At 42.3% G+C, this 11,789-nt stretch overlaps 2 non-coding genes across 2 annotated transcripts; both read right to left on the bottom strand.

Annotated features, from left to right (window-relative positions):
- Window positions 1-233: 233 nt before the first annotated feature.
- On the bottom strand, window positions 234-305 carry TRNAC-GCA (transfer RNA cysteine (anticodon GCA)). Its single transcript has one exon. It is a non-coding gene; the product is annotated as a tRNA-Cys (tRNA).
- A 2,574-nt stretch (window positions 306-2,879) lies between these two features.
- On the bottom strand, window positions 2,880-2,951 carry TRNAC-GCA (transfer RNA cysteine (anticodon GCA)). The gene has a single exon. It is a non-coding gene; the product is annotated as a tRNA-Cys (tRNA).
- Between the last annotated feature and the right edge of the window lie 8,838 nt (window positions 2,952-11,789).

The following is an 11,789-nucleotide window of genomic DNA, read 5'->3' as shown; positions in this document are numbered from 1 at the left end:
TGGTGTGTGGGGTGTGTGTATATATGTCTCTGGGTGGATGACTGTGTTTATGTGTGTATATGTTGGCAGGGGGTGAATGTATATGCACACAGCTCTACTGTGGGGAATTAACAAGCTAAGGGACTTGCATGAGAGTGAGCACAGCCTTAACTTTTGAGCGCCTAGGCACCTTGCTTGCCTCACACTAAACCCAGTGTTTTAAAAAGGCTGCCAAGAAGAGCAAAAGACCACAGAGGGGGCACCTGGATTTGAACCAGGGACCTCTTGATCTGCAGTCAAATGCTCTACCACTGAGCTATACCCCCTGATGGCAATAAGCTTCACATAAACACTTATTTCCCTTTTATGAGTTACATCATACTTCATAAATACCTTTTACAGCTGAGATTCTTCTTGGATTTAAACTCATCCTCAATTCCCTTCCAGCCACACACCAGCTCCTACTTTTCCCAGAACATGTATGCTCGTTCTCTTCCTAGCACCTAAAGCTCAATGTAATTCTCAGTATAATTTTCCAGTTTTTAAAATACACTACCAACTGCCCAGAAATCTCTGGGCACATCTACAGATGTTTTCCCCCCACCCTCACATCGATGAATGTTTAAGTATTGGGTCACCAACGAGTATTGGACAGGGAGGGCACCTTAACTGGGTATCCAGAAACTTCAGAGGTCCAGGTCTAACTCTGAAATGATAAGTAAATGTTGTGTATGTGCACATATCGGATATTGTGTATGTTTTCATCAGATTTTCAAAGGGGACTTCATCCAGGATGAACTGTCATAGTTTACAGTCAAACAACAACAAGGTATTCCAAAATTCACCTTTAATACCTCTGAATCCTATTCCCTTCAGTTCCGGTCTGAGGATTTTTAATCTTGTGTATCTCTGAGACTGAGAAGAAAGGTCAAGAGAATCTCTGACATTGCAACAAATCCTCCCTGAAGAGGCCTGTCGCCTCCATGAAGCTGAGGAGCAAAGAGCAGCTGAAGCCTCAGCTCACCAGCTCTCGGGGGACCAAGATGCCCATTCGCAGCCGCTCCCCTCTGAGGCCTTACAAAAACCTCAGATTTCATACCCGGTGTGCCCCAAAACAAACGTGCCACCTCCTGCCCAAACCTGCACCTCTTCCTAATTTTGCTTTGTTGTCATAATAACAGCTCATATTTACCGGACATTTGGTATGTGCCAGCCATGGTAGTAAAGGTTCCACCCATAACTTCCCAGGGGATCATTACAAAAATGCTATAAAGTAGATATTAATATTAGCATATGGATTTTGCAGGTAGGGAAACTGAAGCACAGAGTGGTCACACAGCTAGGAGGTGCTGAGGCCAGGATTCCAGTGTAGGCTCGGGGCTCAGCGCCAGGCCTGCCTCCCTAACCATATGATCAGCCTCCTCCCCATCTGGGTTGGTGACACCACCGTGTTCTCCATCATTTGGTCAGAACACTGACAACCGTGGGCTTCTCTCACCTTCTCTTCTCCAGCTCCAGTTCATCGCTGGGTATTACTGATTTTAGCTCTGACGTCACTTAGGTCCATCCCCACCCCTACACTGGCAGTGAATGGCCTCCCAGCCTCCACTGCTCACAGCCGCCCCATTTCCTGCTCCCAGAGCAGCCTGCTTAAAATGGAGTCTATCTGGGTCACGGCCCTTTAAATGCCTTCCCCAGAAGCTCCAAGTCTCAGCGCGACAGGCAGGGTTGTTTTCATGTGGATCCCTAGCTGCCTCTTCAACTTCATCTTCTGACACTCCCAAATCTTGTTGTGTTCTCCAGCTGCTGCCACCTGCGTCCGTCTGGCCCCAGCCTTGGCCCAGGCAGCCTAGTGGGTTGCAACTCAGCCGCCACTCCCCGCGCCCCTTCCTCCACTCTACGCTCTGTCCTGGGAGATAATATTCATCTTTGAAACTGTGATTTGCCATCAGCAACCCAAGGAAGCCTCCCTTACCCTTCCCTCCCCAGAGGGACAGCATCACTGCCTCCTCTGCATGCCTGACATTGGCGCAGCTCCCTGCATATCCCATCCCTCTGCACTTTGCAGCCCTGCTTCCTGGTGGAGAGCACACCGAGACCAGGGCCGTGCCTTAGTCACCTTGGGGTTCCCGCTTGGCACAGTCCTGCCTCATAGTCGGCATTCTGTGTGTTGTTCAGGCCCCTCTAAAGACACAGCATGGCCTGGGCTGTGGGCAGGGGTTAGACTCAGACTCAGGTCTGACCTCTGGCCCACACCCGGGTCCTGAGTGAAGGCACCCGCGGTGGGAGTGCGGGGCTACAGGAAAGGAATCGGGGGTGGAAAGGCAATAGAAATTCCTCGAGCTTTAGAGCAGGAAAAAAATGCAGCTCCCTAAACTTCAGGCCCTTTCTTGCTCACCCCTAGCAGTGTTCTATGAATGAAGACTTACTTTCCCCAGGGCACTGCACAGTGTGAGCATGGTCACTAAGTCGCTGGGTTGACCCTGCAGCCCAAAGATTCTAAAACTGGATGGACAGTCCTGGCACCTTGGGAGCATTACTAAGTGGAATTTTGTCACAAAACTTTTACCACTAGAACGGTACGAGTAGCATCATGAAGTCATTGAGGACATGTGCTCTGAGTCCAAATCCTAAACCTTCTCTTTGTAGATTTTTGACCATTAGCCAATTACTGCGTGTCTCCAAGTCTGTCTGTCTCCTCATGTAAAATGAAGATACTGATGGTATGGTATGTATCTTATAAAATTCGGGAGGGAAATTGAGGAGATAATTGATGCAAAGAATTCAGACTGGTGCCTGGCATATGCACAAAGGACATTAGTTATTATTCAGCCACGGGTTACAGAAAATAATAGAGCCAAAATCAATCCATATTCTTCTGAAGCAAAATTTGAGTGTGCAGGGGGCACCTGGATTTGAACCAGGGACCTCTTGATCTGCAGTCAAATGCTCTACCCCTGAGCTATACCCCCAATGATATAAGCTTGTTTTTATAGTCTATCTCTCTCTCAGCACTCTGGTTCTGAAACCTCCAATGACTCAGGGGAGCTATAATTAGAGAGAATGCTGCCTGGAAGGCGTCTGGGCATTACAAGCCTTAGAAGAAGTTTATTATGAAAAAACGACAGGACTCCTGAAAACTAAGCTCTTGGAGCCCAGAAACTCTTCTTAGACTTCCCAATACCCAGAGCCTGCCTGCCCACCCCATCTCACATAAAGTGAATCTCAGTGCCAGGTAAAAATCATCAGGGTTTCCACAAATGGCAACATCAACATAATGCCAATGACTGGATCCCTGTCACGCTTCCTTTATAGCTGGGGCTCCTAGCAACTGAGATTCTCATTCCTCTTCATGACTTCACAGAACTGAGCTCATAACTGCCGTCAATAGGTATTTGTTACGTTAAATTGATTCTGGAAAAAAAAATATGTATAGATAATGATTGGTGTGAGATAGCTTTTCCAAGCCATGACTGTAAGATGATTTTAATCTTACAATAACAGACGGTCAGCGAGTTACATTCTTATGTAACATAACTTGCCTGGAGGGGCACCTGGGTGGCTCAGTCGGTTAAGTGTCTGCCTTCAGCTCAGGTCATGATCCTGGGGTCCCGGGATCGAGCCCCACATCGGGCTCCCTGCTCAGCGGAGAGCCTGCTTCTCCCTCTCCCTCTGCCTGCCACTCTGCTTACTTGTGCTCTCTATCTCTGTTAAATAAATAAATAAATAAATAAATAATCTTAAAACAAACAAACAAACAAACAAAAACACATAACTTGCCTGGAACTTGGAATATTGTCAACTCCAAAAGGTCATTGGATGAAGAAAAACAAGGCTCCAAACAGGAGCCTTTAATCAATTAAGTAAATTATTTATCCCAGTCCTACTTACGACCAAAGATTCCTTTTCAGCTTCCAAACACAGCCGCGATTAAAGTCACCTATATTTCATGGCTTTATATAAAGACATCTCTCACCCAACAAACAGTTCAAGTCCTTCTTATAGAAATCTTGCATGTTTAAACCTATTGAGAAGTCTGTCTTCTGCTGATTTCCCAGACCACATACATTTTTCAGGTCTTTTCAAAGGATCCTAAGTTTGGGCTGGTCATTTTGTGTCAGGGCTGTGGTTGGTTGGGAGTCAGGAGAGGGGAGAAACTCCATTCCATTCTTTTTCTCCTCTGCCCCAGGCTGGATTTGAGAGCCCCTGAAGAGAATCACAATACATGCTTTTCTCATTGTTCTTTTCTCACCTGGAACATCAGTGGAGTTGAGATTTTAGCCACAACAGATATAGTGTGTGCTTCATATCTAAGAACCAGCACTGGAAGGGATTTGGAGTTCATTTATTCCAACCACTTATTTTGCAGACCAAGAAACACAGATGGAGGGAAGTTGAAGACCCTTGTTTAAAGTCACAGACATATCTGGGTGGCTCAGTTGGTTAAGCGTCCGACTCTCGATTTCAGCTCAGGTCATGATCTCAGGGTCGTGGGATCAAGCCCCGCATTGGGCTCCACCCTCAGAAAGGAGTCTGCTTGAGATTCTCTCTCTCTCTCTCTCCTTCTGCCCCTCCCCCAGCATGCTCTCTCTCCCTCCCTCTCTCTTAAATAAATGGATGACTCTTTAAAAAAATAAATAAATAAAGTCACAGACATACCAAAGCAGGATCAGAACCAAGGTTCTACCTACTACCATCTCCTTGGAGACCCCCTGTGCCAGGAACAATGTGTGACTGTGGGATAAATATCAAACTTACTGTCAACTGAGAAAAGAAGGGGAAACTGAAAAAGAACAAAAGCCTTTATTTGGGGTGTCAGAATTGCAATTTGGGATGTACAGATTCTGGATGGAGTAGTCAGAAAAGGGTCCCGCTCCTGTGGGGAAAGCACAGGATTTTTGTGAGAAAGAAGAAAGGAGAAGAGAAAAAAACTGCTCATTTGGTGCTGACTGGTTGAGCTGCTTCTATCTTATTGATTACTTTATTGGTGTTATCACACAAAACTGTCTCTCATATGTAACAGCCAACTTCATTTTCCTCATATGACCCAAACGCCAGTGGCTCTGTCTAAATTTTATGAGCATCTACTTGTGAACCAATTGCCACTTCTAGCCCAGCTCAAGAGTTCATTAGTTGGAAAGGAAAATGGAGCTTCAAATAGTCTCTAATGTCCAGAAATGTTATCCAGTTCCACATTACATATAAGTACACTAAACATCCTGATCTGTGGTGCATTCTCTTGGTTTGAGCGCTGAAGGTCCTGTGTCCCATGAACTCCCCCAGAAAACTGGGCTGGGTTTCATTGGTTACCCTACATATTATCTTATTTTTTTCTCATCCACAATATTTCCCAAATAGAATCATTCACTTTCCCCTATCACAAGGCCTACCATACCAGTATTTACTTACTACTTGTCTTGAAATCAAGCTACTGGTTTTTTTTCACCTCATCCCAAGCAAAAATATCCTTGAAATCATGCCAATTGTATTTCCTTCTACTACACATCAAAATAAATACAAAGCTATTGAAATATGTTAAAGTTGTATTAAACACATGCTGTACTTACAATTTGCCATGCATGGTTCTAAGCACTTTACAAATATTAATTCACTTAATCCTTAAAACAACCCAGTGAGAGAGGAATTGTTATCACCTTTACAATGAGGAAATTGAGGCACAGTGAAGTTAAATACCTTATCCAAGATCACACAGCTGGTAAATATGTCCATGTGTCCCCAAAGTCATCTTGGAAACCCTCAGAGGTAGCCACAGTGTGATGGTTTTAGAGTGCCTAGACATTTGGCCAAATATTATTCTTGGTGTGTCTGTACAAGTCTATATAAGATTAACATTTGAATCGGAGATCAAATAAAGCAGATGGATTCTCCCTTTTTAGATGGGCTTCATCCAATCCACTGAAGGCCTGAATAGAAGAAAAAGTAATAGGGACTTCCTCCTGCCTGACTTCTTTGAGCTAGGACATTAGTCTTTTCCTGCCTTCAGAATCAAATAGAAATATCAGCTCCTGGGGCTTGAGTCTGCTGTCTTTCCGCCTGGTACTAACATCCGGTCTCAGGTCTTTGGACTCAGACTGGAACTACTCATCAGCTCTTCTGGGTCTTCTGCTTGGTGACTGCAGATCTTGGGACTTTTCAGCCTCCATAATAAATCTATTCATATATCTGTTGGTTCAGTTTCTCAAGAGAACCCTAATACACACGGCAAACTCTGGGAAGAATAGTTGGGCCTGCTCTGGCCTTGAGGATACTGTCCATATTTGTTGAGATTTCTTAAACCTCAGGAGGCACAGACCACCACCACCTGCCCTACCTACAAGCTAGGGGATCAGAAATGATGGTTGAACTGATCTGCTGTTGTATTCCTAACTTCTCTTCCCTTTATCATCATGTCACACATGTGAACTGGGTCTCATTGTCAAACATAAGTAAAAGTTAATATGTGTTTTAATTACAAGGTATACAAGCCAAATGATCTAATCTGAGCTCCAAAGCCCATCACTCAAAGATTTACATCAGGGCTACAGAAGAGGAGGAGATGACAGCACAAGACATCTGGCAGAAATGTCAGGAAAACTGTGGCAGTTATTCAAAATATGCTCGACCACAGAGTTTTGGAAACTGAGTCTTCCTGATATTTCCAGATTCCACAGGACTCTTTCATAATGGGAATGAATTAGAATTTAAGTTTCAGTAATCAGAAGTCTCTTTCTCCTTATATTAAGGATTTCTCCCCTTATATTCCTTCTTAGTTGAATTCTTTTTCACTTTTTCATCCTCAGGTTTCTTGACTCGAAAATGGGGATGTTGCCCTTAGAAGATCTCCTTAATCTTTTCCAATCCCAACAATGTATGACTCACAAATTCAAAATTTAGCTTCTAGTGGGGGGACTAGGTCAAAAGCACAATGATGGCCCAAAAATGGCAGAAAAAGTGATTAAAAAGAAAGGGAATATGTTACTGTGGGCACAAGATTTACCATCAGCCTTACTACCTAATTTTTCCTCATTTTATTTCACACAAGATTTTTTTTCTTATAAATACCTATGCTCTAGGAAAAGATGCTCAACATCACTAATCATAAGAGAAATGCAAACCAAAACCACAATGAGATACCTTACATCCCTTAGGATGGTTACTATCAAAAGAACAGAGAATAACAAGTGTTGGTGAGGTTAAAGAGAAATTGGAATCCTCGTGCACTGTTGGCGTAAATGGTGCAGCCGCTATGGAAAGCAGTATGGTTTCTTCAAAAAATTAAAAATAGAACTACCATGTGATCCAGCAATACTACTTCTCATACATATTCCAAAAGAATTCAAAGAAGAATATCGAAGAGATATTTGCACACCCGTGTTCGCTGCAGCATTATTCACAATAGCCAAGATGTGGAAGCAACCCAACTGTCCATCAACAGATGAATGGGTAAAGGAAATGTGGCATAAATATACAATGGAATATTATTCAGCCTTGAAAAAGAAGGAAATCCTACCATTTGTGACAAGATGGATCGGCCTGGAGGAGTTTATGCTAAGTGAGATAAGCCAGACACAGAATGACAAACAATGCATGATCCCACTTTTATGAGGAATGTACAATAGCCAAACTCATAGAACTAGAGAGTACATAGAACAGTGGTTACCAGAATCTGAGTGGAGGGCGAAATGCGGAAATGCCAGTAAGAGGATACAAAGTTTCAGTTAAGCTAGATGAATAAATTCTAGAGATCTGTACAACATATGGCCAACAGTTGACAATATTTTATTGTATACTTAAAAGTTTGCTAAGTGCTCTTATGTTAAGTGCTCTTATCACAGAAGAAAAAATCTATTAAGATATGTAGATAAATAGATGATAGATAGATAGATGATAGAAATTTAGAAATAAAGGGGGTGAGAGGAAACTTGGAAGTGAGGTGATGGATATTTAAAGCCTTGAATGTGGTGATAGTTTCATGAGTCTGTACTTATTTCCGAATTCATCAAGTTGTTGTATACATTGCACATGTATACTTTTTTTATGTCAATCATACCTCAATAAAGTGGTTTAGGAAAAGAAAGAAAAAAAATAGTTGTCAAGGGCTGGAGGAAGAAAGGAATTAATGTTTACTGGGTATAGAGTTTCAGTTTTGCAAGATAAGGAAGTTGTAGAGATCTATTGCACAACAATATGAACATACTTAACACTAACGAACTGTACCCTTAGAATGACTAGAATGGTAAATTTAATGTTATGTGTTTTTTCACACACAAAAAAAGCCTATGCCCTAATATTACAAAGAACTTGAGTAATGAAAGAAGCCACCTCAAAAAACCAAACACATGCCTACTGTAGAAACGGCAGGCAATGGAAGCACTTATATTACTTGATGGGAAGCTACTCTACGACCTCCAACTTAGTGAACAGATTCTGCCTGATTCACAGACCAAGACAAATTCTTCCTCCAACTCAACAGCAAACCCAAATGCCTCCGTCTGCTCCCGGCAGGGCCTACCACCGCCTGGCATGCTTTATTCCCCAGATGGTCACCGCATCATTTATTTTAGCCCCTTTTCATTACCCACTTAACCAAAAAGCAAACTGAAGCTAATATTATAGCCTATTCTTCTGTTCTTGGAAAAGCAGCCTCTGGATTTAGCCCCACAGTCAAACCCACAAATCCACCTGTCCTGTGCTCAGGTTGTCTACTCTATCCATACCCTGTCTAGGGAAGTCATTCAATTTGTGTTAAGCCTTCAGCCAGGTGAAAGAAAGTTGGGGGCTGGTACATGTTAGTTTTACTAAAATTGTGGGGTTGCGGGGAGATGGCCCAGTCAAAGGGCACCCACATAGTTGTCATGGGGAAGATTGGCCAAATGATATTTTTAGTAATTGCTTTGCAGTTGACATCTCCAGAGCCTTCAAGGGAAAACCATGTGCTCTGCTATAGCCCTGAGGTCACAGCAAGGGCTGTTTTTTACCTTAAAACTCATTCTCAAAATCACGGTCTCCTTCTCCCCTTCTCTCCTCCCTTCTTTCTTTCTCTCTCGCAAAGCAATCTAGATTCAATCTCCCAGGGTTCAATTTATTCTCTAAATGAAACAATGGCCCTTTTACAAAGTCCATTCAAGCTACTCACATTGCAGTGTTTCAGTGCAGAAGTTTAAATTTCAGGTACAGATGTGCCTTGTTCCTTACAAGTTACTATGTGACAACCATAGTCCCGTGTCCTTCTATGAATGCCTTTGCTAATTTGTTTCATGAAATATTGTCTTGCTGGCATATATTGCCCCTCTCTAAGTTTTCCTAAAAATTTTCCAAAAATAGCCAACCTGGCAGTGATCTCTTTGACATCAGCCTTAGCAATATTTTTCTAGATATGTCTCCTCAGGCAAGGGAAACAAAGGCAAAAGTAAACTATTGGGACTACACCAAAATAGTTTTGCACAGCGAAGGAAACCATAAAAATAAAAAATACAAAATGGCAATCTACTGAATGAGAGAAGATATTTGTAAATGATATATCCAACAAGGGGTTAATATCTCAAATATATAAAGAATTTATAAAAGTCAACACCCCCCCCAAAAAAAAAACCACCAAATAATCTGATTTAAAAATGGGTGGAGGACCTGAAGAGACATTTCTCCAAAGAAGACATCCAGATGGCCAACAGATACATGAAAAGATGCTCAACATCACTCATCAGCAGGGAAATGCAAATCAAAACTACAATGATATATCACCTCACACCTGCCAGAATGGCTAGAATCAAAAAGACAAGAAATAACAAATGTTGTTGAGAATGTGGAGAAAAAGGAACCCTCATGAACTGTTGGTGGGAATACAAACTGGTGCAGCCACTGCGGAAAACAGTATGGAGGTTCCTCAAAAAATTAAAAATAGAAATGCCATACTATCAGTAATTCCACTACTGGGGGTACCTGGGTGGCTCAGTTAAGTGTTTGACTCTTGGTTTTGGCTCAGGTCATGATCTCATGGGTGGAAGGATGCAGCCTGGAGTGGGACTCTGTTCCCAGCAGGGAGTCGGCTTGAAGATTCTCTCCCTCTGCCCCTCCACCCACTTGCTCACGCTCTCTCTCTCTAAAATAAATAAATAAATCTTTAAATATTAATAATTCCACTACTGGGTATTTACACAAAGAAAACAAAAACACTAATTCAAAAAGATATATGCACACCTATGTTTATTGCAGCTTTATTTACAATAGCCAAGATATGGAAGCAGCCCAAGTGTCCATCAATAGAGGAATGGATAGAGAAGATGTGATATACATGTATATGTAATGAAATATTACTCAGCCATAAAAAGAATTAGATCCTGTCATTTGTGACAACATGGATGAACCTAGAGAGTATTATGTTAAGTGAAATAAGTCAGACAGAAAAAGACAATTATGATTTCACTTATATGTGGAATCTAAAAAACAAAACAAATGAGCACACAAAAAAAAGCAGGAACAGACTCATTAATAAGAGGCCAGAGGGAACAGTGTAAAAGGATGGGCAAAATGGGTGAAAGGGAAAGGAGACATGGGCTTCCAGTTATTGGAATGAATAAAGTCATAGGGATCAAAGCCACAGCATAAGGAATACAGTATGATGATATAGTAATAGGACTGTATGGTGACAGATGGCAGCTACACTTGTGGTGGGCTCAGCATAACATATAGAGTTGTTGAGTCACTATGTTATACACCTAAAATTAATGTAACATCGTGTGTCAATAAAAAAATTTTTAATAAAATAAAAATAGCCAACCTGCCAGTTGTTTGGATAGCACACTGAATACATGGTTATTGGGGGGATAAAGAGAATAATTTAATTCATAGATGTGGTGGCTTGAATGAAAGCAACTGAGCTAAGCTGAAACTACATCTCCCAGAATTCCGTTCTCTGCATGGTTCTGGGCTAGGGTTGCACCCACAAGAGAGTGTGCAGGAGATATGAAGGTGGAGGGAAGTGTTTACACTGAGATAGGGGGAGCTAGGACAGTTGCTGTTGTGCTTCACTCATATGCACTGATTTCTGGGCTGACATTGTTGGCTTTGGGCAGTCCCAGGCCCACAGTTCTATCCACTTCCTGCTGGACCTCCTCCTTAGCTTCTCTGAATCCTCGTAAGAGCAGCTCTGGGGTGAAACGTGCCAGAAGTTCACCCACATCATTGAAGTTGGAAGTTTGGAGACGTTGAGAGACTGATAGGGGTTCCAGTTTGTCATTTCTCTCCCCCACTTCATGTCCGTCTTCCCTCTCGTCATGACTGCTGGCCTCATTGACCTCAGGCCCAGCACCAGACCCAGGGCACCAGACTTATGTATATTGCTCAATCAGCTCCCACAACTGAGGAAGGTCTCACCTCTATACTAAATCCTTTATATCACGTATATGGTTCTGATTCAATCCTAATTACTGGAGGAAATAAGTCAGCAAACGACACACAGAAGCTGAAATTCTTTGGTCTGACCAAATCATTCTTTATACTGGCATTCTCCCATTGGTTGGCCAAAGAGAAAGTAGCATGGAGACTTCACTCTGTCATTTTCTCTGGACTCACTGTGAGCAGCACCCAGAATAACTTCTGGCCTCCCTTGAGATCTCTCTTCCTAGTCATACCCTTACCCTTACCTGTTCATGTCTGTGTAGAGTCACTTTATATCTGAAATCAGCCCTGTGTATATCAAATCATAATTTCTTGCTGCAAATATACAGGGTTTTTTTTTTTCCTTTCTCATTAAGCGTTATATAGCGGTCACTGAAAACTTCAGACCTAAGAATCTCTCCTTTATGGTATGG

Source organism: Halichoerus grypus, chromosome 1, assembly GCF_964656455.1.
Source record: "Halichoerus grypus chromosome 1, mHalGry1.hap1.1, whole genome shotgun sequence".
In the NCBI taxonomy this organism is placed as follows: domain Eukaryota; kingdom Metazoa; phylum Chordata; class Mammalia; order Carnivora; family Phocidae; genus Halichoerus; species Halichoerus grypus.
The sequence above is the reverse complement of the archived record's forward strand: the minus strand, read 5'-3'. Positions and strand labels throughout refer to the sequence as shown.